At 51.9% G+C, this 26,433-nt stretch overlaps 1 protein-coding gene across 4 annotated transcripts in view; it reads left to right on the top strand.

Annotated features, from left to right (window-relative positions):
• MIDEAS (mitotic deacetylase associated SANT domain protein) overlaps positions 1-26,433 on the top strand; it is a 70,315-nt gene that overhangs the window by 11,317 nt on the left and 32,565 nt on the right. The window contains exon 1 of one of the 4 annotated variants that reach the window (XM_072839274.1): positions 16,445-16,974. The exons of the other annotated variants lie outside the window; for them this stretch is intronic. The gene's annotated coding sequence lies outside the window, so the exon portion shown is untranslated. Of the gene's footprint in view, positions 1-16,444; positions 16,975-26,433 lie in introns of those variants that run through there. 4 annotated transcript variants of the gene reach the window in all.

Raw genomic sequence — 26,433 nt, 5'->3', positions numbered from 1 at the left:
TTCAAGACCAGTTCCAAACAAACTCAATTACCTCCCTTTAGCCCCTCTGCCTCTCAGACATTCTGGAACAGATATTTGGGGATCCCCATAGAAGGTAGTTGAAGATAGGGAAGGCGATGGCATCACCCATGAGGAGAATATAGTAGAAGGTGAGGAGGGCACCATGTAAGAGGTGCAGCATGAAGGAATCAGCAGTAAATACTTGGAAGGAAGGAATGGCAAGGAAAAAACCCCAGGAGAACGTGGCATCATAGAAGCTGAAGGATGAGGAGGTCTTGCATTTTATGAAAACAGGGACTGTGATTTTGTGCACCTAGTACAGCATATGGCACATGCTTCCATGTGTATTTATTAAATACATATCTCCATAAGTATTTATTAAATTGAATTGAAATTGATCAGGTGTTGATCACTGGGGACGTCAAGAAAGGACTACAAAGGACGATCAAGCTAGGAATTACGGGGCTATTAGGACTGTGCCACTGGGGCTTCTCATTTGTTTTCACCTCTCTGTGAAATAGGTCGTACGGGTAGCACCTGTCCCAGGGTTAAAGTGGCACGGGCAAGTTCTAGAAGCCAGGTTTCCTGTCTCCAAGGCCATCCTTTCCTGAGTTGGTAGAGAAATAGGGAAGAGTCCAAGGGAGTGGCATTGCCTTTAATTTCTGATATTAGTGCCCCAAACCAGTAGAACCAGAGACAGAGAGGTTGTTATATTCAGCATTTATGGCATTTGTCCATATTTGTGGTTATTAGGTGGCTGCAATCCTCTCAGACGTGGGTATTTAAATTAGACTCTTTTCACAGACGAAGAGATAGAAGCTTGAGCGTAGATGTTATCTTGGGGGGGCCGGAGTAACCATTGTGAGGGTAAAAGGACATGGTGGGGTAGTCCGCGTGTTAGCACTCTGGCTGAATTAAGGAGAAAAGGAATGCGTTGGGAGAGCACATGGTGGCTTACTGAAAGCCTGACTAGCAAGGGCCCAGATGTACTCAGGCCCGCGGGAAGTTGGGAGGCTGGAACCAAAGCAAAGGTGCTAATGCTGCTGGCCACACATCACTGCCGCCAGCCGACCGGGATGCCACTCCCCGCTCCAGAGTGAGTTCTGAACTCTCCCTGCTCTTTTGTGCCACTCACTCCAGCGGCGGAACCCAGGCTGAGCATCTGGTTGTCCAGCTCAAGTCACATGCCGGTGTTCTCCCTGCTGGGGGGGGGGGGCACTAAAGAATGAGGCCCTGGAGGTTACAGCCTCCCTAGAAACAGGTGGAGCCCTGCCTCCTGCCAGGACTCACAGTGCCCGTTGCCTGAAAGTGGACATGGGAGGAGGAGACAGAGCATCCCCTTAGGCCACTGAAAATATCTACATCTTGATTGTAATCTTTTTTTGACATTTTTCTGAATCTTTCAGCCTCCAGCTAAACTTCAGGATTCTTTTTTTTTTTTTTTTTAATTTTATTTATTTATTCATGAGAGACACGGAGAGAAAGAGAGGCAGAGACACAGGCAGAGGGAGAAGCAGGCTCCTTGCAGGGAGCCCGATGTGGGACTCTATCCCGGGTCCCCAGGGTCATGCCCCGGGCCTAAGGCGGCGCTTAACCGCTGAGCCACCCGGGCTGCCCTAAACTGCAGGATTCTTATATGCTCTGGAGAGCTAAGCATTTCATTAGCAATTGGATTTCTGCTCTGGAGTCTGAATGATTCCAGTGGAAAAGAGAGGTCATCCCAGCATCTGGATCCTCCCTGCACATTTGATTCCACTTGGAAAACTTTATCGCTGCCTGTGAGGACAGAGTCCAAGGCTTGGCTCTCTCCAGCTAACAGCTTGAATTCTGTTTCTCCTGTGGGGTTGGGCAAGACTCTCAGGGCCATGAGGTGTTTGGGAGGGACTACCTTGCTTTTCAGGCTGGAGGTTGGAATACTGGCTTCAGGCTTGGTTTGTGGAATGGTTGAGGTCCCTGGTGCCCCAGCTGTCCAAGGCAACAAGACTGGGCACCTCTCCAGTTCTGAAGATGTCAGCCTCATTGAGATGTTCTAGCCAGTATCCTGCCTGAGAGAGAGAGCCCAAGGAGCAGGAACTTGTCTGCCTCGGGCTGTCAGCATCTGCGATCACATTCCTGCCCAGTTTCCTCATCCACACAGTGAGAGGGGTTGCATTAGGTGAGCACTGGCTCCCTTCTTACCCTCAGATCCTCTGGTGATAACTCTTTGAACCAAGGGTACCTTGGCTGAAATCTTGATCATTCAGTTCTAGTGGCCTTAGACAAAGGATTTTGTTTCTTTTAAAAAGAAAAAGAAAAACATAGTTTTGAACGTACTGGACTCAGGCCGGGGCGACTGCCAGCATTCCGAGAGTCCTTTCCCCTGTTCCCTGAAAGTGGGAGCTGCTGCCTCCATGGAGCTGGGTGTGGTATGAGCTAGGTTCTTACAGCTTGAACTGGAGGTGATCCCAGAGGTGAGACTTGGTCACCAATGTGGAATCAGGCTGGCCTTCCAGAAGGACAAGCAGGAGTGTTCCTGGCCAGTGCTCTGGTACGATTTATACTGACTTGTGCATTTGTGTCCCTATAAAATGACATTAGGTTAAAAGCAGCACTGCAAAAGGGGTGCCTGGGTGGCTCAGTTGGCTAAGCATCTGCCTTTGGCTCAGGTCATGATCCTGGAGTCCCTGAGTTGAGCCCCGCATGGGGCTGAGCAGGGAGCCTGCTTCTCCCTCTCCTTCTGCTCCTCCCCACTTGTGTTCTCTTTCTCTCTCTGCTCTCTCTCTCTCTCTCTTTCTCTTTCTCTCTCTCAAATAAAATAATTTAAAAAAAAGAAAGCAGCACTGAAATGGGAAAGAAGACTTGACAGACCTGGTTATTTTACTAAAACACAGCTTTGATCACATCCCCTGTCTTAAAAACCTTTGAGAGCTTCCCACATCCTGCAGAAAGGTAGCATTCCTCAGAATGGCACACGAGGCCCTCTTTGGAGGCCTGGGGCACCTTTCCACCTCTTCTCCTGCAACCACTCCCTCCCCAGCATAGCTGATGGTGTTCTCTCTACTGCTCAGTGCACTTTGGCTCCTCTGTGCCTTGTACATTGTTGCTTCCCATCCCCTGAATGCCCTCCCTGCCCTTTTCTTCCTGGCAGACGCCCACAGGACCTGCTTCCCTGCTGCCTTCTGGAGCTTCCACCCTAGCATCTCTGCAGTGGAACTTACCCGCTATAGGACGCTGGCCGCCCTTCCTTCACGCCTGTTGATGGAGCCAGTGCCTTGATGGCTTTGCTGTTTCTCTGAGCCTGCCAAGGTGGCCCTGGTGAGGGTAGAGAGGGGACTTAGGGACACAAAGCCTGGCATCTGGGTCTTCCTCACCCTGAAGAGGCATCTGTGATGAGAAGCTGCTTTAAAGGTGGCACCCTCCTCATTATCCTTAAAAAAGAATAAATACCAGCTTCCCAGAGGGAATTCCTTAGTTTTCATGCTTGGCACTGTCTGCCGGCTTTGAACTAGGAAGGGACTAAGAAAAATGAAACAGTAGATGGTGAAAGGAGAGACTGAGACTCCTGAAAATGAAAGCCTTATTTAACCTGGTGACAGGACGGGCTGTGGCTCTTCATGCTCAGGGGAAAGAGGAATGGGTCCTCCTGACAATGATTGTAGGGTTCAGTGGGGGACCCCAAAGCAGAGACTTGGGGTCTCAGTTTGTTTATGAGAGGTTTGGACTACTATGTGGTTCTTTCCTGCTCAGAAATTCCACAAGCCTGGGGTATATGGGTGGCTCAGTCAGTTAAGCATCTGCCTTCGGCTTAGGTCATGATAGCAGGGTCTTGGGATCAAGCCCCGTGTTAGGCTCCCTGCTCAGCAAGGAGTCTGCTGCTCCCTCTCCCTCTGCCACTTCCCCTGCTTGTGTGTGCTCGCTCTCTCTCTCTCTCTCTCTCTCAAATAAAGAAATAAAATCCTTAAAAAAAATTCCACAAGCCTGTGAACAGAATCTGGCAGATGGTGTCTTTATGGTGCATCACAGTGGAACCTGATGACTCTCCAGAGCATTCCTGGTATTGAACAGTTGTCTGGGGTCTGCATGCCACTCAGAGAGTCCTGTGGAGAAGCATCTTCCTGCCATGGCTGATCAGGTGAACTTTTTTCCTTAAAGTCACACCACCCTTAGGGCTGAGCCCACACATGCCTGGGCCTACTTGACTAGTGGTGAGTGCATGGCTTATATTGTTTGCAGAGTATGTTTCTAGAACTTAGAAGCACGTAGTATTTGTAAGATCTTTAGGAACCCATTGAAGTGTGTTTTTGTTCTTGGCTCCTGGAAGATCAGCTCAGAGGAAGCTTGGGTGGTAGGGCAGGTTTGATGTCTAAGCAAACTGGCTTGCTTTGGAAGGGACAGCCCGTGGGACTTGCCTTCGTTTCTGCCTCCATGGGACCTACTCCCTGCTCCTATTCATCCCAGTCCTCTACCTCCCTACCCACATCCCTCTTCTCCTTCTTCATCTCTCCACAGCAAATCAGTTGAGTTACCTCCAACATCCATTCAAGCATAGGATGTGTACTCCAGATGCCTCACCCAAAGTGGACTTGGGCAATGGAGATTTTAAGAGTAGATCTTGGGGGGAAAAAAGAGTGGACCTTGAATGGTAGGAAGACTACCTTGGAAAATAGGCAATCCAGGTAACTCACATAATACATATGTGATGTGTGTGTGTGTGTGTGTATTTTTATTTTTGGAAAGAGAGAGCATGCTTGTGCGGGGGGGGAGGGGGGCAGAGGGAGGGGGAGAGAGAGAATCCCAAGTGGGCTCCAAGCTCAGGGAGGAGTCAATGTGGAGCTCGATGTCATGACCCCTGACACCTGAGCCAAAATCAAGAGTTGGACATTTAACTGACTGAGTCACCCAGGCACTCCTGAACAATATATTTTTAAAATGTAGAACTTGAGGGGCATCTGGGTGGCTTGGTCAATTAAGTGTCTGACTCAGCTGAGATCTTGATCTTGGGGTCATGAGTTCATGCCCCACGTTGGGTGTGGAGCTTACTTAAAAAAAAAAAATGTAGTACTTGAAGCTATTAAAGAAGGTTAATTTCCTTTTACCTATCAGTATTACTCTTGGGAATTTATTCTAAGAAAATAATTCTAAGGAGGAAAAGAGCTATATACATAAAGATATTTATAGCAACATTGTTTAAAATACCAAGAAACTGTAAATAGCCTAAATGTTCCAAATGGCTGTGTAATTCATGAGTTCATGATACCTAGACCAGTGGAATATCGTGCAGTTGTTACATTAACATGAAGATGATATTAATTCATAGGAAAACATTGATCAATTTTGGTGAAAAGTGGTTTCTGCTTGAGTAGGCAATATTGCACATACACTTGAGTGCATAAAAACTGATTACAGTGGCCATAGTATAAATTGGCATATGGTAAATACTGGATTTAGGTGAAGTGGCCATATATGAATAGAGAATTTTGTGTGTTTGAAATTGCTTTAGAAATATATATACTTTATGTACTTATTTAAAAAAAAAAGACCTTAACGTATCAAAGACTTTGGATCTGGGTGGGAAGGCCAGAGGGAGGAACCTCCAAGCCTCCCATCTGTTACCACCAGGAAGACAAGTGCTATGTCTTATCAGCCACCTGCACTACAGGGGCTGAAGAATTCAGATTGGCCGAGTTAGTCTTTTGGTAGTGGAAGCCCTGACCTCACCAGCTGGCTAACTGTATGACTGCAGGGCTCCCAGCATGGACTGTGCCTGGTGCAAGTGACCTCCAAGTGGCCTCAGAATCCAGATGATTGCTCACACCTGGTATTCCAAGTAACCAGCCGCATGAGTATATGTGGTCCTGAGGCTCAGCTCTGAGCCACCTGCTCACCTCCAGGCTGCCTGCCTGGTCCTGGGGGCCTCAGCCACAGGGGGAAGCAACCTATTTTCTCTTCTGCAGTTCCAGTAGTGAGGGTGTGCTTTGCACACTGACTTCCTGCCGCCCTGCCTAACCCAGGTAGAGCCCTAGTGAGTTAGTGTCTTGGGTGTTTGCAGTATCGTGCATATTTATTATAGTATCAAAACTTTGAGTTGCCCTTTATTGCTAGCCTTGGAATTTATCCATCTACCTCTGGCTTAGCAGTCAGGGCCTTCTGAACTTACATTTTGCCATGAGCTCTGCTGGGACTTGCAACTGTAGATGTGGCCTTGTGGCTGAGCAGTTGACCCTCTTCTGACCACTTTCTTATATCTCTGGCATCTCAGAACCTTGGGACTCCTGGTGAATAGTCTTCTCACCGTCCACTCCCCTTTGGTCTTGCCTCCCCACATGTGTGTAGCCTTTTCTTCTTAGTTGGGAACTTTCTTGACGTGGGGTATCTGTGTGGAGGGCTGTTGATCATCCTTTCCCTATGACCAGTGTGGTTCAGGGCAGGAAATGGAGACTCCTCCGTGTTGTTTGGAGTCCTGAGGTGGGTGGGGGCTGGAGAGCCCTGGGCAGACCTTGTGCGGGCAGGTTAGAGCCTGCTAAAACAGAAGCCACAGCAGCAGTACATGTGTGGAGAGATGTCCGGCCCTGCTGGGGCCCTGGTTATCTCAAGCACCTATCTGCTGAAGCCAAATTCCAGAACTGTCAGAGGTTTGCAGTTTCTTTGTTCTGAGATCAGACTGAAAGTGGGACCTTGTGGCTAGAAGTTTGCCAGGGTCAGGGAGCAATTGGAAAGCCCACCTGGATACTCACGAGGGGTACTGAGGCCAGTTACACATCTTCTGTGATGTGTTTGCAGGTGGGGCAGGGGAGAGATTAGCCTTGTGCTTCCCTGGACTATTATGTGCATTCCTAGATGCTGCGGTCCCCTCTCCACCCCGTACAGTGACCTCCAGCCTGCTCTCAGGGGATCATTGCCAGTGGTGTACGTATGAACTACCACACGATCTAAGTAATAAGCTGTCTTCCTGAGCCCAGGACCCAGCAATAACTGCTTGTCTCAGTTCCCTAATTTAGAGACCACGTGTGTGCCCCAGGGTTGTCAGCAGCTAGATTTCTTGAAGCTTGAAACACATTTCCATAGAAACAATGCTATAAATGGTGGTTGGGTTCCTAGGCTAGCCCACAGAGAGCCCTGGTGTCACCTCTGAAGTTGCTGAAATAAGGTATTAGTAAAATTGAGAGTGAAAATGCAGCAGTGAGATCTAGCACCCAGGACGTTAGAGGTTAAATGGTGTGGGTTTATTTGTGTAACTTTGTTTCTCTAGCGAGAGGTATCTTTCAGAGCCCTCTTGCTAAGGGAAGCTCTGGGGCCATCCTCCTGCCCACAGTCCTAGCCCTCTCTCCCAGCTGACCTCCCTTCTTCTCATCAGGCCAGAAGCCTGGGCTTACCTACTTCCTGGGAGCTGGGCTGGGGTATCTTTATGGTGAGGGAATCCTATTCAAGGGCCCTGACACTACATCATTATTATTTTTATTTAAACCATAACTCATATCAACTTAGAGTTAACATTACACCTTAGCAATTTATGCTGTTCAGGATGCTCTTCTCATTGCTAACATTCCTGTGGATGTTTTAACATAGTTTGTAAGTCCACCTTTATTATTTCTTTGTGCTGATTTTGTCATATAGCATGATTTCATCAAATGTTTTCATCAGATTGTTTCCATTTGCTGATCCCTTTCATGTTTCATTCTGTTACCATATCATACCATCATCTGAATGGATTTCAATTTTGGGGGTCTATATATAGGTGTTATGAGCATCTTTTGTAAAAACTCCTTTGCGATGGCATTTTTGATTATTTTCATGGAATCTGGTCTCCTAACCATAATTACCTAATCAAGGTCTTCAATTGTTGCAACACAGTGTGCCAAATCACATTCTAGAAAGGTTTAAACAGCTTATAGTGCCACAACAATGTCTGTTGAAATGGCCTTGCCATCAGCAGCTTTTTTTTTTTTTTTTTTTTTTAAGATTTTATTTATTTGAGAGAGAGCACCAGTGGAGGGGAGGGGAGAGCAGAGGGAAAGGAAGAAGCCCGGATCCCTGGGTGGCTCAGTGGTTTAGCACCTGCCTTTGGTCCAGGGCGTGACTCCGGAATCCTGGGATCCCTGCATGGAACCTGCTTCTCCCTCTGCCTGTGTCTCTGCCTCTCTCTATGTGTCTCTCGTGAATAAATAAATAAAACCTTTAAAAAAAAAAGGAAAAAGCAGACTCCCTGGGGGTGAGGGTCTATCCCAGGACCTTGAGATGGTGACGTGAGCCCCAGGTAGTTGCTTAACTAACTGAGCCACCCAGGCGCCCCAGCATCTTTCTTGTTTAATTTATTTATTTATTTGCATGTGGACTCTAGGCCATAATGAGTCCCTAATGGTGCTCTGATTTGCATATCTTAAGTTGCTGCTGAGACTGTACATTCTTCCTCCTGATGATTTTCTGTTTGTGTTTCATCATGTGTCAAACTGTGTTCGGCTTCTGTGACTGTAGAGCCTCCCCACTTCCATCTGTCTTCTTAAACCACTTTCCTATTGGGACACACAGAGTCCTGCCTTCCTCACTCCCTCCTGGGTGGGGCCCCTCCCCTGGCTTGGGCTAACCCATCTCCCCACATGCTTGGCTCACTCCCTCACTGGCTGGGACTGGTGCTCTGGGTGTGGAGGGAGGGGAAGGGAAGGAGAGGGACAGACACTGGGGTCCTGGTGATGGAAGCCAAAGGGGAGGCGGGTGTGAGGCAGGGGCTTCCTTAAGTGGTTCCAAAATAGGCTCATGAAGTGACCTCCTTGTGGGAGCTGCTGGGAGGCTTCTGGGAGGAGCCAGGTAGGATGTTAGGGCTGGAGAGGGCTTTGGACTTCATTTGGTTTAAGGGTCATTCATTCAAAGGCCCATGGGGAACAGGGGCATTCTCAGTAAGAGAGGTTGGCTGGGTGTAAGAAAATATCACAAGTGAGATGATAAGTGGCCAAGGGAGCAATGAAAAATTGGGGTGTGGAAGCCGCACCACAGTGGTGCTCCTAAGGTGGTGCTATTCTCTCTAATGCTAGTCCCCTCCTGTAGCTACTCTGCTTCACCTCCAAGAAGGAGGGCTTGATGTGGCCAATATTCCAATGTTTTTCTTTTTTTTCCCAGTGTTTTTCATGACAAACCAGAAATCCTGACTTTTATTTTTACTATTTTTATTTTTTATATTTATTTATTTATTTATTTATTTATTTATTTATTTAATTTTTAAAAGATTTTATTTATTATTGAGAGACACAGAGAGTAGAGAGAGAGAGAGAGAGAGAGAGAGAGAGAGAGGGAGAAGCAGGCTCCATGCAGGGAGCCTGACGTGGGACTCAATCCCAGGTCTCCAGGATCAGGCCCTGAGCTGAAGGCAGCACCTGGCTGGTGCTGCTGAGCCACCTGGGCTGCCCTATTTTTTATTTAAAAAAAAAAGATTTATTTATTTGAAGGAGGTGTGGAGGGGTGAGGGGGAGAGTCCCAAGCAAACTCTGTGCTGAGCACAAAGCCTGCCATGGGGCTTGATCTCAACGATCCTGAGATCATGACCCCAAGATCATGGCCTATGCCAAAACCAAGAGTGGGACACTTAACCACCTGTGCCACTTAGGTGCCCCTGGAAATCCTGATTTTTAGTTTCAATCTCCTGATTAAAAAAAATGTGGATAGGAAATTTAATTCACTTCAAATCAAACACATACTATGGGTCAAATAAAATATACCTGGGGAGTGAGAATGGATTTTGATGCTCCAGTCTGTGACTCCTCATTATTCAGCTTCCTTACTGGGAAGACACAAGCCCAAGGAGATGTCCTCATATAGCAGAGAGAAGGACTCTGAAAGGCCAGTGATTGAATTCCAATCTGTGTGACTTTGGAAGAGGTGTTTAAGCTTTCTGAACCTCAGCTTCCTTATCTGTATAATAGGGATCATTAGAGGGCTTCCTCTCAGGGTGCTGAGTGGACCCAGTGGGCTTATATCTCATCAAGTATTTAGTTAGACCTTCAATGAATGTGTTGATAAGTCCTGCATGGGATCATCCAGAAGACTAGAGGAAGAACTGGGCTTAAAACTTTGCTCTCCTGACTCCCAGTATAAAGAGCTTGTTCCATATCACAACAAGGCTGCCTGCTTCCGTGGGAGTTTCTGGAAGCGTCTGGAACAGGGGTCCTTCTGATCTCTGGGAAATTGCAAGTCACTTTATGAAAGCTTGATTGCCTAACAGCTACTGAGCTCAGGCAATGGAGTCTCTCAGCTCTGTGGACTTTGCCTTGCAGGATATTGATCCTCAGTAGTGGTTGTGGTGGTAGGAGTAATAGTAGTAGTAGTAGTGGTAATAGTGGTAGCAATAGTAGTACTGAACTTAAGAAGCCAGTAATTATAAGATGCACCATTATTTTATGTACAACTAAGAAAGGAAATGCTGCTGATTAAACCATGACATGCTATATTGATTGTAAGATCCATCTTGACTTCGGAGATGTTAAATGTGCATTTGAAATGGAAGGAATAGGGACGCCTGGGTGGCTCAGCGGTTTAGTACCTGCCTTCAGCCCAGGGCGTGGTCCTGGTAGTACCTGAATCAAGTCCTGCATCAGGCTCCCTGTACAGAGCCTGCTTCTCCCTCTGCCTGTGTCTCTGCCTTTCTCTCTGTGTGTGTCTCTCATGAATAAATAAATAAAATCTTTTAAAAAATGAAATGGAAGAGATAGTAATGAAAGTAGTGATAATAATAATGTTACATTTTATTGTTTACCTCAAATTTTCACATATATGGTTTTATTTGTGCATTTACCAACAAGCATTACTGAGCACCCACCATGTATAGGCACCAGGTGCTCTGATCCTAATAGGGAGCTAGCTCAATAAGCAGAACAATGTATCAGGATGGAGGAAAGATGAACCAAGGGGATGCCTCTAGAGTTCCTTAGGAGCAGAGACAGAGGCAGTTAGGGGTGCTTGGGATTGATTTAGGAAGTGCTCTTAGGAGTAAGGGATGAAGGAAGCAGGCTAGGGCTGGGGAGGAAGCTATGCAAAAGAAGGGTGTGCTGCAGCTAGAACTAGCTAGCTTCAGCCAGACTCCCACTAGGGTCCGAGAAGTATGAATTGCACCATTACAGAGTTGGTCCCATCTTTAGATGAGGGGGCTGAACTTTTGGAATCATCCCCTACCCCATCCCCTAATCAATCATTGGCTGCAGTGCTCTCTGCCAGGAAAAGCTCCTTTTGAAAAGGGGGCAGCTAGCTAGGAGCCGTTAGCAGCCAACACAGTAGCTGGGAGATGGTGCACCAGTCTGATAAAGAAGATCCAAGAGGGCTCCAGCAGTATATACTCCAGTGGCCTTTCTCTGCTTGGAGTGGTCAAGGAAGGCTTCCCAGAAGAGTTGCCATTGAGCTCAAGTCTGATGGGAGACTAGGGGTGTGGATGAAGGTGGGGGGAGGAGGAGCATGTGTAAGCAATTAAGCATCATCTTGAGGAACTTCAGGTTGTTTGGCTGTGTGGCCCTGGGGCCAGGAAGTAGGACAGAACCGGATCATGCCTGAAGTGTACACACCTAACAGTTTGGCTAACGGGCTCAGCTTTTTGCAGTAGAATGCTGGGAACTATCAGAAAGGGATGTGATCACTCTGATGGCAGTGAGGATGGTAAATGTACAAGACTAGAAGCAAGGGGATCAATCAGGAGATGAGAAAAAATGATAGCCAACACTTATGAAAGACTTAATGTGTGACAGGTACTGTTAAGCTCTTGTCTCCATTTTGCAGACAAGAAAACCCAGTGGTTAAGTAACTTGCTCAAGGTCATCAAGCTAGTATGAGCCAAGATTTGGATTTAGCTCTCAGCTCATAACCTGTACACTCTCATGAACACGAATTTGGGATGCTAGTCCATGACCTATCAGCATTTGTTTTCATTTTAAAATAATGTTCTAAACCATGCCCCATTGCACACACTGGATCTTGTGGGTCTTGTTCCTCCTGGCCCACTGCCACGGGGTAGGGAAGCTGAGCTCCAGAGAACAGCCAGCGATGGAGTCTGTCTGGGGCTGGTTCCGCAGGGGGCATGGAACCGTGCTGAAAGGACGCCTTTGGGAAGCTGGCAGCCTGGGCTCTGCGAAGAAAGGGTGCTTCTGTCCCCGTGGCCCTGCTGGCCCACCCTCCTCCTGGCAGCCACACCTGTTTTGTCCTCCCTACACCCAGCCAGACGTCGCTCCCAGAGTGACAGCAGCAACTGGGGATATCTGCAGAAGCTCCCTCTTGGGCCTGACAAAGGCACTAAGAACCCACCCCAGGCCTGTGAGAGAGAGGTGATAGGGGCTGGGGGGGGGGGGCGGGGGGGAGGATGCAGACAGCTGTAGGCTGGTGTGGCAGGCCCCAGAACAGGTGAACTAAATATGAATGGAGGAGGAGGGTCTCCTGGGTTTTCAAGGGTAAAGGAGAAGACAGTGCAGGGACTTCTTGGCACAGGGTGACTTACCTTAATAGCTGGGGTGGTTTTGAGCTCCCTGCCTCCTCAGAAAGGACATGACAGGGCACCTGGGGGGCTCAGTGGTTGAGTGTCTGCCTTTGGCTCAGGGTGTGATCCCAGGGTCCTGGGATCGAGTCCTGCATCGGGCTCCTCGCAGGGAGCCTGTTTCTCCCTCTGCCTGTGTCTCTGCCTCTCTCGTGTGTCTGTCATGAATAGATAAATAAAATCTTTGAAAAGAAAAAAAAAAGGACATGACAAAAAGTGTGAGGAGGGACACCTGGGTGGCTCAGTTGGTTGAGTGCCTGCCTTCAGCTCAGGTCATGATCCCTGGGTCCTGGGGTCAAGTCCTACCTTAGGCTCCTTGCTCAGCAGGGAGCCTGCTTCTCCCTCTGCCTGCCATTCTCCCTGCTTGTGTGCTTTCTCTCTCTCTCTCTCTCTGACAAATTTAAAAAAAGAAAGAAAAGTGGTGGGAAGGCATGGCCACCAAAAGAGTGTCCCTTCTCAGGCTGGTGGGTGGCACTGTGGAAGTAGTTCAGTGGAAAGGACACAACGAGAGACTGGGAAAGGAGCCTTGGAGGGACACCCAGATGGGGCTCTGTGTCAGGGTTGGAAGAGTTTGGGCGAGCCCAGCACAAGGGTCACCCTGAGATGGATGGAGAAGGACCTGGGGGTCTCTGGGGGGGCGGGGGGGAACTTGCCTGGACTAGGTTCTTGAAAGGAAGAGGCTAGTTTTAGTAGAAGTGGATATAGGCTAAAACAGTAAAAATAAGAACAGTTGTAACCTCTTAAGTGCATATAGTACAATACGGTCATAAAGCAGTTTTTTGCACTCTATCCTGGTTCGCTGTTTTTTCCACAGCTTCCCTTTCTTCTGTTGAAACTAGAGGTCATTCATGAGGCCTTAGTGACAAGGGAAAAGATACCAGGGATGCAAGAAACCCAGCACTGTCCATTTGTGAGCTCCCCAACTGTGTCTGTTCCTCTCAATTCCTCATCTTCCAGCAAAGGTTGCTTCTTCACTTAAACACACTCTGTGTGCTGGCCTCCCGTGGAAAGATCGTGACAGAGAAGGGACAATGGAAAAAGACAGGAATGCAGGCATGGGGCTTGGGGCTTGGGAAGAAGAAAACCCCTGTTTAAATAGTGACTAAGGCAGCAGAGAATTAATGGAGGTGGGTGGCTGGGTAAGGAGGACCCGGTTGCTTGGAAGCTTTTTTCCCTCCCCTCTTAAGAACACCTTTAATTGGAATCTAATTCACATACCGCAAAATTCGCCATGGGAAGCTTTTTAATGGTCTTAGGTTGTCATAGAGGTGGACATTGCTGATGGCAGTGACAGGTCACTCTGAGCCAAGTCCAGAGAGCTGATGGAGTCCCAGGAAGCCTCTCTAAGGCCCATTTTTTGCCCTCATTGGGACCCAGAGTTTGGAAGCCTGTCAAAGGTGCTTTACTTCCTGGAGTGTTTCTCAGCAGAACCAGAGCTCTGTGCTCTTTTCTTCCCTGCAGTTTGTAAAGGTCGATGGTGGAGAAAAGCCTGCTCTATGGTGAAGGTCCCTGGAACACCTACTACCTTTCTTTCTTTCCTTTTCTTTCTCTTTCTTCTTCTCAAAAGGATACCCTTCTTGGCTGCCCCAGAGACTAGACCTTCTAAAACCAAAACTTTCACTTCACATGTCAGTGATTCTGCACTGTCATATCTGCAGCAAAACTGACCTCCCCGGCTTTCTCGGAAGAGCTGCAGCTGTTTGCGCACATCCCTGCCTGCCTATGGGAGGCAGACTTCTCCTACCAGGGGGGCCCTTCGACACAGTCTTGAGCCCTCCTCCCCTGCACGAACACACATGTGCCCCTTTCCCTCCTCTCTTCTTTCTGAAATGGCCTGAGTTTGGAAGTTTAGTTGGGGTGAAGGGACATGCTGTTCTGTTCCAAGATGAGCAGGACTCCTCTAGTGTCTTCTGTTTCTCATGCACCCCGCCACCTTCCCCTACTTCTGCTGCTGCTTCCTGGGCCAGGCTCAGCAGCCCGTGTGGCAGCGTGGGACAGGGAGGAAGTCCTGGCGGGGCTGAGGCTGAGTGAGGAGTGCCCTTTGGAGTGGCTCCCGCTTGTTCCCTGGAGGTTGGGCCCTGGCTCCATGGTGGCAGGCTCTTCTAGGAATGTGCTCCCCAGCTGGGTTTTCTGGTTGGTTGGGAACATCCTTGGGCTGGTCTGCACTGGCTCTCAGGGGCCCGCTCCAGGTTGGCTTGTGGCCAGATTTGGGGGTTAGGCCCTAGAGAAGGCCAGGATGACCAGCGGCCTCCAGAGGAAACCAGGCAGCAGTGGGCACTAGACACCAAGTGGCTTTGCTTCTGCTTCCCTCACTTGGATGAGATGTCAGTGGGAATGAAGAAATCAGACAAGCAGGAGAAAAAAAAGCCAAAAAGCCTTTACACTGAACCTCTGCCAGGAGTCCTGAGAATCTAGGCTCTACTTGGGGGCTGGGCCTGCATGCCTGAGCGCCTCAGTCCCTCAGTGGCTCACTGTCTTCCTCTGGGGGAGATGGGAAGAGGAACAGAGAGGTGACAAACGATGGCTTACCCCATGATCTTGCACAAGTCACTTAACCTATCTGAACCTCAGTGTGCTCATCCATAAAATGAGAGGGATAAAACTCACACACATAGGGGTTGTTAAGTAGGCTGTGTGTGGGGACGTGCTTTGAGAATTGTCAGGAAAAATACTGTCATAGCAGATGCTAAATCCTAGAGCCTGGGCTTTTCTTTGTTGGAGGTGGTTTCCCTGGCTCCTCCATTCACTTTTTACAACCACAGAATCATGGATTTTAAACTGGAAGGGATTTTAAGAGGTCATCCGGTCCAGTCCCCTGGCATAATTATCTTTATTTTGAAGATAAGATTGTTTTAAGTTGTCATTATTTTGACATATCTATTCTACTGTGGTACAAACAAGCCCTCTTCCTCCTGGGTGAAGTGTGAGCGCCAGGTGCACACAGGTGCTCCAGCCAGCAAAGGGCTGGAATAGGACCAGACAGTGGTGCTCCTTTGGAGCAAGGGTGGGTCTGTCATCAGCTCCCCAGGGGCAAAGGCCCTTACCCTGCAGGCTCAGAGGGTCTGTGAGAAACCAATTCCACTGCCTCTCCCCTTCTCCCTGAGAAAGCAAAAAAATGCACTTGCTTCTCAGGACTGGCCACAGGGACACAGTGTATTTTTCAGTGTTTTTTCCTTCAAAGGCAAACCTGCTTCTGGCCCATCTTTTTGGGAAAAACAAAAACCAAAAACAAATGGAAAGAACCCCCCCTGGACTTTCTCCTGGCCCTGGAGCTTCCTTGAGTGTGGGAGCCACCAAGAGCTGCCTGAGCAGCTAAAATCTTCCCACCAGCCAGGCAAGGAAGCATGGGGTGGGGGTGGGGGTTAGTAGGGAAGGTAGGGGAAACGTGGGCATGCAGTGAAAAGCTGCCCTAACTCTGCCCTGCGTTGCTAGAATTAAACCCAGGAGCTTTTCATCACCTAAGTAACTGGGCCTTTTATAAGGGCTGGGACGTTTCTCAACAACCTTTTACACCACTAGGATGCTGGTGAGCCAAAAGTGAAACTTGGGGAAACTTAATAAGGTGCCTTAGAGAGGACTGTGCATGATTTACCGTATCCAAAACCAAGAGTTTTCTTTGTGGAAGAAAGCGACTTGTGTCCTCCCCAACATCACATACACACTTTCCTGGCAGGCCCGATGGGTTTCCAAGCATTTCGTCACCGTCTCCTTATGACCTTGGTGTGAAAGGAACGAGCCGCGTGGCCTGTTGGTTCCAGCAAAGCCATCGGGGGGTGCCGGCCTGGGCTGAGGGAGGAGGGCGACCCACTCGGCAGTGGAGGTGAGGTCTGCTGGAAATCCCCAGCCCGAACAGCCGCCTGAGGTTTAAAGACGCCTTCTCCGGCCTTATTTGGTCGCAGGAAGTGGGCGGCGCCAGGCCTGCTGGCTGCGAGGCCGACCCGAGACAGTTGTGCTGATGAAGTGGTGGAGCTGGTTCCTGCTCGCCGCCGTGCCGCGCGCGCCGGCCGGCCGCTGGGCGCTCCGCGCTCCCAGCCGGGAGTTGTGCAATCCTTTGTAGCACGCCAGAGAGTCCTCCTCCTTCGCTGTTGCCTCTCGCCCTCTCTCTCTCTCTCTCTCTCTTTTTTTTTCAAGCTGTGAGCTCAACCGATGAGTCAGAGCAGTGCAATCCTGACACTGCATCGCAGGACTGGGGGTGACACGGAGGGAGGGAGAGCGATCGCGAGGCAGACACCGCGGGCGCGGGGTGCGCCGAGGCTCCTGCGCCGCAAGCGAGGGGTGACAGCCCGTGCGTCCCGCCCGGGCCCTGCCAGCAAACTTCCCAGCCTTGGGAGGCGCGGGCTGGCGGAAGCCCTGCGAGCGCCGCGGGGAGGCGGAGGCGCCTGTTTGTTTTTAAAATCCGGGAGTGCGTGCAGGCGGCCGGAGCCTGGGAGAGGACCGAAGGCGGCGGCCCGCGGCGGAAGGGGGACAGCCGATGCTGGAGCTCGGGCAGGAGACGGGTAAGTGGGGTGCCCGGCCGGCGGCCGAGGCCTGCACGCGGCGGCGGCCCAGGGACCCCGGGCTGCGCGGCGGCGGCGGCGGCGGCGGCGGCGGCGGGGCGCGCGAGCTGTAGCCCTGCAGGCGCGGCCGGGGGCGGGGGCGCGGGGCCGCGGGGGGCGCGGCGCGGCAACTTCTGCGGCCTGGGCGGCCGGGGCGGGCTGTGCGTGTGTACGTGCGTCCGCCGCTCCGCAGCCCGCAGCCCGCAGCCCGCAGCCCGCGCCCCGCGGCCCGCACCCCAGCCCGCAGCTGCGTGCGCCGCGCCAGCCCGCCGTGTTTGTGCAGCTACGCAGCTCGCGCGCGGCCCCCGCCCACCCGGGCGCGGCCCCGGCCCCGGCCCCGGCCCCGGCCCCGGCCCCGGCAGGAAAACCCTTCCGAGCCGCCCGGGCCCCGCCGCGCGGGCGGCGATGGCGACGGCTCGGGAACGCGGCTGCTCCTCGGCTGGAGAGAAACGTGGTGTCCGCGGGGACCGGCGTGCGTGACCGAGCCCGGGCCCCGGAGGCGTCGGGAGGGGCTCGAGCGAGCCGCGGGAACTTGGCGCCGAAGCCCCTTCCCTTGGCCCTGCCAGTGTGCACGACAAAGTGGACGCGGAAACCGTGCCCGCGCCGGGGGTTTGGGGGACCGACGTGCAGAGGCGGCGGGGAGCTGGGGCAAGTGCAGCAGAGGCCTAAGCCGGAGCACCGGGGGCGGGCGGGCCGGCCTCACCCCGCGCCCCTCGGCGCTGCCGGCGCACCTCAGACCTGTCATCCTCCTCGCCCGCCCCCGCACGCCCTCGCCCGCCCTCGCCGCTGCGGCCTGCCGAGCTCTCCGCGCCTCACCGTGTGCTGTGTTTGAGGAGTGCCCTCCGGACCTCGGGGGCCCGGGTTTTGTCTGGACCCTGCACATGGCCGGCTTGGTGGAGGTAGTCAACCCCCCCCTTCCTCCCAGCTCACGCTTACAAGAGCGTGTGCGCCAGGTTGCCCTCCTGGAGGGCCCCCGCCCAAGCCTCTGGATAAGGGCCTGGTGCCGCCCTGCGATTTCCAAGCCTCAGCCCCAAGGAGGGCAGACCTGGAGGAGGTACCTGCCACTCAAAGTGGACGCCACTGGGCATTCCAGCCCAGCCTCCAGAGCGAGCTGCTGGAAAGATGAAAGGGGAAGTTTCTCGCCCCGTTTAAAACTTTGTTGGTCACAACTTTTGTGGCTACTTCCTGCTTCCACCATTCCACATCGGAGCCATGTGCCAGCCTGTGTGGAGCCTGGCTCCGGGGCCGGCGAGATGGGAGGAGGAGAGCTGGCTGGCCGTGGCTGACTATGGAGGCCGCCGTGGCACGTGTGTGCTGGGGATCCCTGTTGGCAGTTGTGGCTAGGGGGGGAGGGGTGGTCTGGCCTGCTCCAGCAGGGGGAGCCTGGCCTGGTGGCGGCCTGGAGGTCTGGCCTCTCCTGGTCCCTGCACCTTCAGGATTGGGACTGGAGGCCTGGTTGAGGAGAGAAAACCACCTGTCCTGCTCCACAACCTCGCAGGGATGGTGTGGCGCATGATCAGAGAACTGCACCCTTTCCACAGGCAGTTAGGTGGCTTCGGGATAAAGGGGAAAAGGAGAAACCTTCCCAGGTCGAGAATTTATGGGTCCTCTTGTTCCTGCTGCTCTGGACAGTGAATAATAGTGGTGTAAACATTATGATAAACCATCTCATTGCATGGTCCTGGCCCAGTCTCCATTCTAATTGGATTGGCCTCTGGCTGGTTACTCTGGTCTGAGTAACTCCTAGGGGACAAGGGAGTGAACAACCTAGAGGGTGCGCACCCCCCCCCCCCCCCCGCCCGTACAGCTTGCTCTGGAACGGTCTGCCCACTGCCCGTGTGGCTTTTCCCAGTGCCAGGCAGGACCCTCCCCTCACCCTAGAAAAGGGTGCCCTGGAATGCCCATGGGGACGAGAGTTCAGCCTTTAAATGTGGGATTTAAAAATAACCCAATTGTTTAGCCCTATGGGCTGCTGCTTTTAATAAATGGAGAAACAAAGATAAAAGGCAATATGCAGTTATAGATTCAGTTAAGGGCCGCCCGTGGCTGCAGAACCCAGGGAAGGACTGCCCTGTGGAGGCAGGAGAAGGATGGAGGGGGTGCACCTGGTGCAGAGTGTCTTAGAACAGGAACGGGCCAGTCTGCGAATCTGGCCTGCAGCCGGGTCTCCCAGAAGGATACTTTGCTCATGGAGGAGTGGGGATGGCCACAAGTAGCTGGAAGATTTCTACTGATCCTTTTAGGCCTGTTTTAAATGACACTTCTTTTGAGCCGCCACAGCCTTCTGAACACTCATTTCCGCCTTATGTAGTCATTTGTGTACATATCGTACCGCGGTGCTCAAAACATAAACTCAGAGATAGAGTCTCTGTATCTCCTTTGCACAGCTGCAATGAGGATTCTGTGTGTGAAACGCTGAAAGGACATTTCAGGATTACTATAAACGTCTGCTCCAGTGTGTGTTCTGTATTGTTCTCACAATGCCCGGCTTTAGTAGGTGTTAAGTATATGTATCTTTCATTCATTTGTATATGTTCATTGAACAAATGAATGCAAGATCTCCATCCAGAAAACGTGTGCTTGTATGTCATGGGCTCACTGAGTCCCGCTGCTGGGATTCATACTGTACCATCGATTTTTGAAAGGGTCAGTCCGTGAGTGATTGTGGTGCCGGCGAACCCAGTGTCTTGGCCCTGCACTACAGCTGGCCTTCTGGAGAGCTGGAGAGTGTGTCTGGTCATTCTGGCCCCAGAAGGACCTTGGGATGAAAGAATATGAAACCTCCTGCCCAGGAATCTGCTACCTGGGCATTTCCTTTGGCCAGGAGGCCAAACTGGCATCTTTTCTGTGTGTGTGTACGTGTGTGTGTGTGTGTGTGTGTGTACGCATGCACGTATCAGTATAGAAGCAGTCTGGGGGCTCCATTCCTCCCTGACTCACCGCAGGCTGCAGGAAATGCAGCCCATGATTGCAGTCCGATGGAGGAGTTGCTCCTACACAGTGGAGCACTGACTCTGTGGGGCTGAACTAAATAAACTGCACGCAGGGCTGGAGCTAGGTGGAGTGTGCTGAAATCCCCAGGTCTTACTTACTTAAGGGATCTGCATTTGCATTTGGAGCAACATTCAGGATACCCTGAGACTGTGAGCTCATTTTATGAATCAGAAGCATTACAGCATAACTTCAGTGTTGGAAACTGCTCTTTGGAATCCAGATTGCCCTCCCTCCACCCCAGCACACTCACACTTACAGGGTCTCTCAGCCACACACTTGGGAATGATAACAGTTAGTAGGGCATCAGTTCAGATTCCATAGCCACCAAGCAAAATTTGTCCACACCCACTTCCACCCCCACTCTCAGATCTCCATTCCTGGATGGTGTGGTAGACAGTGACCCAGGCAGTGACTATGAAGGAAGCCCAGTAGGTGCCCAGGAACCAGGACCAGGCAGACCTGGGTTCCTACTCCACTTCTCTACTTCCTGTGTGGCTTTGGTCATTGCTTAACTTCCTGAGCCTCAGTTTCCTCACCTGTAAAATGAGGATGATGATAGTACTTCATAGAGTTGCAGCGCAGGTTAAACATGATCATGCATGCAGGATGACTGGCACATAGTAGGTACCCAGCAGCTGGTGGGTGTCATTTCACTGGTCCCTCACAAGTTCAGCTGTTTGCCTTTTGCTCCTCCCAGGAAAGAGGAAATCTAGCGTGTCCTGCTGGTGGTAGGAGGGGGCTCCTCCAGGGCACCGGGGGGCTTGTGTAAATGAAGTTCATTTTATAACTCCCTAGGCCCCGGGTACAGCGGGGTGATCCTCGCCCACCCAGACAGCCCAGATCTTGGTGGCTGTGTGTTTTTGCAAGGGATTCTGTCCCTGCAGCCCAGAGTTAAGGGCTCAACTTCCCAGAGATCAGATTGTGTCTCTGGAACCTACCCGCCCAGGCCTCAGGCTGAACTGCTCACGTGGGTGGGCGGAAGACTGCTTTCTCAGCCGAGGAAAAAGTCCCCTTGTCTTTGCTTCACCTGCAGCCTCCCAGTGTGACCTCACTGGAGGTTTGGGTGGAGCTCAGGGTGGGAGTTGTCTCTGAAGAGTACTTTGGCTCTTTCACCAATTGAAATAGGGGTGGAGTGGGGTAGGGGGTGGGGGAGACACCAAGATATTATATAAGAGGAAAGTTGCCACATGTCAAAAAAAGAGCTGGGTTTTGCTGGAGTGGGGGGGGATCTCCCTGAGGGACATGATTACCAGCTGTGGTTTGGGAGGTGGGGGGGAGGGGGCTGACTGGGGACGAGAGAGGCCAGGGTCCCGAGGCTTCCCTGGCAGCCCTTCTTGCTCTTGCTCTTCCTGGATCATAGCCAGGTGCTGTGGCCAGCTGGGGAAGGTGCTCCGTCTTCCCTCTGCCTTTCTCTCCAGCCGCAGGGAGCTTGTGGGTTATTTTTTCCAGGCAGTGCTTCTTCCTCCAGGAGTCTCAGGAAGGGGGGCAGGGGAGCAGCCAGGGCAAGATCTGACCAGGCCAGAGCTGGGACAGGGGGAAGTTTACCAGGCTTGCAGCCAGAAGGGGGTTCCCTGTGAGGCTGCCCAACTTCTCTGGGGAAATGGGGTCCAGAGAGGAAGAAAAACAGGGATTTCGATTCCCAGCTTTTTCCCTGCAGTTGGACAGACAGAGGCCCATCAGCGTGCTGTTGCCAGAATTTGTCAGTTCCTTGAGGGGGAGGGCCCCAGAGATCAGAAAGGAGCTCAGGAAAGCTTAAGTGATAACTGACAACTCTTGGGAGTGCATGTAGGCTGGCTTTTTCTCCCCCTTTCTTCTCTTCTCACTCCTCCTCCCCTTCCTCCTTTTCCATGTCCTTCCAGTCCCCCTCCCACCCTCCCAGCTGCTGCCAGCTTCTGGGGCATGTACCTGACTGCTGCTCGGATTCTCCTCCCCCTCTGACGTTGCTTTGTCTGACCTGAGCTGGGTCTGGGTCACAGCCCTGGGCTCCCGGCTCCCGGTGTCATCCCAGAGCTGGAAGACACTTTGGGCCATCTAATTCCACTCCTTCATTTTCAAATGGGGAAGTGCAGAGACAGTGAGTTCTTTGAGGTTCCCCTACGTGTCCACTTTCCCCTGAGGCTGGTGGCGGGTGGAAAGAGGAGCTGCTCCAGCGTCCTGCCCCTGGTCCCTGTCCCTCCCAATTTGGAAGGTGGGAGGGCTGCTTCAGTGCAGGAAGAGCCTGGAGGAGTCGTCTCTGGCTCCTGGGTGTGGCTCAGTCCCCAGCTGGCTCCATGGTTATTTATTTGTCTGTGCGTGTGTGCGTGCGTGATTGCCTGCCTGCCTGCGTGTGTGTGAGTGTGTGTGTGAGTTTTGTGGTTGGGAGGCTGGATCTGAGTGAAAGCAGAAGTGCCCATGCTATGTCAACTATGTGACAGGCAGATGGGACCTTATAGGGACAGTTAGGAGAGGAAGAATGGGGGCAGAGGCCTCCTCTGCACAATGGCTGCTGTGCTCTTTCTCTCCCTGCTTCAGTGCTTGCATACTTGAGCATAAACAGCCCTTCCATGTGGCTAGCAGCTGCCTTTCCTTGCTGGCTTTGGGCAGAAGAGATGCCAAAAATAACCAGGCAGGCACTTCCACTTGTGGGACATTCACTGTGGTTGCCTTGAGGCTGGCTTATTCTCTGTGTGCAGGCCTGGGTGCCTTTGGCATCTCTGCTCATACTTCCTCTGGGCACCCCTCTCCTCAGCTTCCCTCAGGTGATAGTATTTTCCCTCTTATTGCCCTTATTTGAGTGAGCCCAGCAGGGTGGAGGCTCCATTATGGGTCTCAAAGCTCTGCCAGGTGTTATCTGGGGACTCTTGTCTCACCATGCTGCTGCAGGCCCTGCTGGCACAGCAGAGCCCCAGGGAGGCCTGTGCTGGGTGTGCTCCTCCTGGATCCCTAGGCCAGATGCCCTGCGTGCCTGCAGAGCCTGACGCTATTGCTGGGACCACTCATCTCCTTGTCCTGCTCTCATGAGCCGGGCCCTGTGCTCCGCCAGCTGTGGAACTGAGAGAATCAGGCTGTTTGGATCCTCCCAAGGTGTTGAAGACTGATAACGATGCTACTCCTGCCCAGCAGAGAGGAAAGGAAAGCACAGTGAGCCTTTACTTTGTGCCAGGCACCCCACGTATATATTAACCTCATCTAATTCCACGGTAACTATGAGGCAAAGGTACTATGCCTCTTTACTGATAGAAAAATTGAGACCCACAGAGAGGCTGGCGATTGGAGAAGCCGGGATACATTTTGTCAGACCCTAAAGCCCTGGCTCTTTTTACCGTGCAGCGCACACTTCCCTGGGCTATTTTCATGTGCACAGGGAACAATGCTTTGACCCTTGGAATGAAGTGCTGATGGTAGGAATTCAGGCACCTTTAGACCCACTGATTAGGGGAGATATTTTGGGCTGGGAAGGGCGGGGAAGACCCCTCTGAGACCTCCCTCTCCAAACACTTCACAGGGCAGCCAGAAGCCCAGCCTGAGCCACAAGGACCTCCTGTGAAGGGCAACAGGCACCTGAGGGTCAGCTGGGCCTGTGCTGTGGAGGGGAGGGGTGGGGTGGATGGGGGGAAGGGGGCGTGCCAGAGGGGTCATTTGTGCATGGGAGGAATGGAAAGGTTTGGCTTAGGCCTCAGGGAGGCAAACCTTTCCTTTCTAAGTGTCTCCTTTCCAAACATCCTAGCCTCTGTAGTCAGTCCTGAGATCATTTCTAGGACCATTGGCCTGGGGGCGGGGGGGGGGGGCGGGGTGTAGGTAGGATCTTGGATCTCCCTTCCTGGCTGCTGGCTCTGACCCGGGGTGCATCGTTCTAGTGGGCTCAGCCCCGCTCTCATAGAACCTGGTTGGTGCGTACTTGGGGCTTGGGCTAGATGCTCTGCTGGTGCCTGGTGCCAAAGGCCTCTGGGTGTATTTCAGGAACAATAAAGAATAAATCAACACAGGAAAAAAGGCCCTGCAGCAGCTGCTCAGAGACTGGAGAAACGCAAGGAATGTGTGAGCATTTGGCAGAGGCCTTGGATCTTGACCCAGGCCTGAGAAAGGGCGTGCCTCCGACTGGATGACTGGGCCAGTGAGGCAGGCGGCACTGTGCCCACCTTGTAGCTTATCCAGGAGGCCTAGGAAGCCATGCCGACACCCCCTCCACTGGCAGCGCGCTTTTGGTGTTTCTTGGTCACTAGCAGGTATTGGGGAACAATATTGTACCCATTCTTGCACCAAACCAGCAGGACACCCTCCTCGCTGCCCATCCCAAGCCACTAGGAAGGTCTTGGTGCCTTCTGGAGCTGACCATACAGGAGACCCTGGGCTGATGCAGACACCATATGCTAGACACCTGTGTTCTACCTCCCTCCCGAGAAAGACATGAGCCAAACACCAAAGACCTGGCATTGACAGGGAGTTCTGGGGGTGAGAACATCCACCTGGGCCCTGACCACACCTCTACCCAAGTAATCAGCTATGTATCCTTGGGTGAGTCACTTCACCTTTTAGGGCTTCAGTTTTATTTGCCATGAAATAGAGATTTGGACCAATGATTTTTGGAGTGGGTGGGCACTGTCTCCCTTAATTAGGATGTGCAATGAATAGCCTTTATTTGGGAATTCAGGTCCTTGAGGGGAAGCCTTTCTGAGAGCCCTATGCAGGAGGTGGATGGCTAGGACTGGGGCTGATGCACAGTGCCTGGGGAGAGGGGCATTGGCCCAGTAGGGACCCAGTCATGGAGCTGACTTGACTCAGACTTTAGGGTACCAGGGGAAGGGACAGGAGCCTGAGCCCCATGGGGATTTAGGGTGGCTGACAAGCAGGGGAGAGTCAAGGCTTTATGTGTAAAGAGCTGTCTGCCAGCTGTGCGTGTGGGGTTGGGGAGTATGGGAGGGGTGTGGCTTCCTCTTGAGGATGTTGGGCCTTCACAGGTGGTCCCCAGTGGTGGTGACCAGTAGCATTTTCAAAGCCACTCACTTCCTAGGCCTCTCTCAGCCACCGTACTTGCCCAGCCACACTTCCAGAACACCATGGTGGTTTTCAGCTGAAGCTGCTCTCAGGGGAGAAGATGTAAGCAGTCCAGAGGCTGCTGCCATCTATCCCAGCTACCAAGCAGGAGGCTGAGCTTGAAGCTGGGGGAGGAAGTTTGCAGAAAGGGCTGTTGATTCCAGTCCCTGCCTTACCTCTATACTCCTGTGGCCTCAGGCAAGTGATTGGGCCCCTTGGATTTTCAGGTTCCTCATTGAAAAAGGAGGAGAGTACTAATACCTACTGTGTTTTGAAGATTAAACAGCGTCATAGGTACAGAGTGCTTCGCCCCATCTTGGCACATCGTGGCACCCTCAAGAAATGTTAGAGATGCTGATGGTGGTGAAGGAGAAAGCCTTATTTTTTTGTGATGTCGGGATTTCACCTTGGCTCCAAGCCCTGCCCAGTGTCTTGCCAAAAGGTGTGGCCTGCCTGAGTGGAGGACGAAGCATTATTACTGGAGTTCTCGACTCTGGGCCCTGCTCTGCTCCTGGCTGGGCTTCTGCAGGCTAATTTCTTCCCTTCTCTGGGCTGCTTTGTGGAACAAGGACTTGAACTCAGTGAACATTGACGTCCCTTAATATTTGGAATCTGTTCAGCTTCCCCAGCTGGGCCCGGCTTTGCTGGTTGGCTCTGAAGAGAGGCACAAGCCACCTTTCTCCATGTGGTATAGGGGCTCTTATTCCAGTGAGTGAGATCCTGTTGACCCCACTGTACCCTTCTCTCAAAACCCTATGGGCTTCCAGGGGCTTTTACAGATACCCCCAGTGTTGCGAGGAGCTGGTTCTGACAGGTTGGGGCTGGGATTATTTCTTGGTGGGAGGGTTGTATACTGTGCTCCACTTGGAAGTACTGCCAGGAAGAGCAGCAGCTGGGAGGGAGCATGAGGAAGAAGAGAGTCCACAGCTGGCTTTGTGGGGTTCTCACGTGTAGCGTTTCTCCTGAAGCCCACAATAAGTGTGGAATTGGGATTTTTCTGGAAGAATGATGGAAAGACCAGGGACTTTGAAGGCAGACAACAGGGACTTGAATCTTGCTTCTGCCACATTAGCTGCAGAGCCTTGGTTTTTATCTAGAATGGAGACAATAAGATGCCTAGATGGGAAGTTCTTAAGCATAGATTAGGGCATGTCAAGTGCCTGGCATAGGGGAAGTGCTCTATAAATGTTTGCTTCCTTCTTTTGGATATTCTGTAGACTGGCAGGGGGAGTGAAAATATTTGCCTGTGACCTTTTTCCTGGGCTGCATAACAGCCCCACAGGCCTCTCCCTCCCACAGCTGTTTTGATTCTGGGGTCAGGCTTGGGATCAGGTTCAGTGTGTGTGTCCAGAATGGGGGATGGGAGAGGGGCTACCCAGGCATTTGCAAAAATCAGATCTGCAGCTTCTTAGG

Source organism: Canis lupus, chromosome 9 (assembly GCF_048164855.1).
Source record: "Canis lupus baileyi chromosome 9, mCanLup2.hap1, whole genome shotgun sequence".
NCBI lineage: Eukaryota > Metazoa > Chordata > Mammalia > Carnivora > Canidae > Canis > Canis lupus.
The sequence above is the reverse complement of the archived record's forward strand: the minus strand, read 5'-3'. Positions and strand labels throughout refer to the sequence as shown.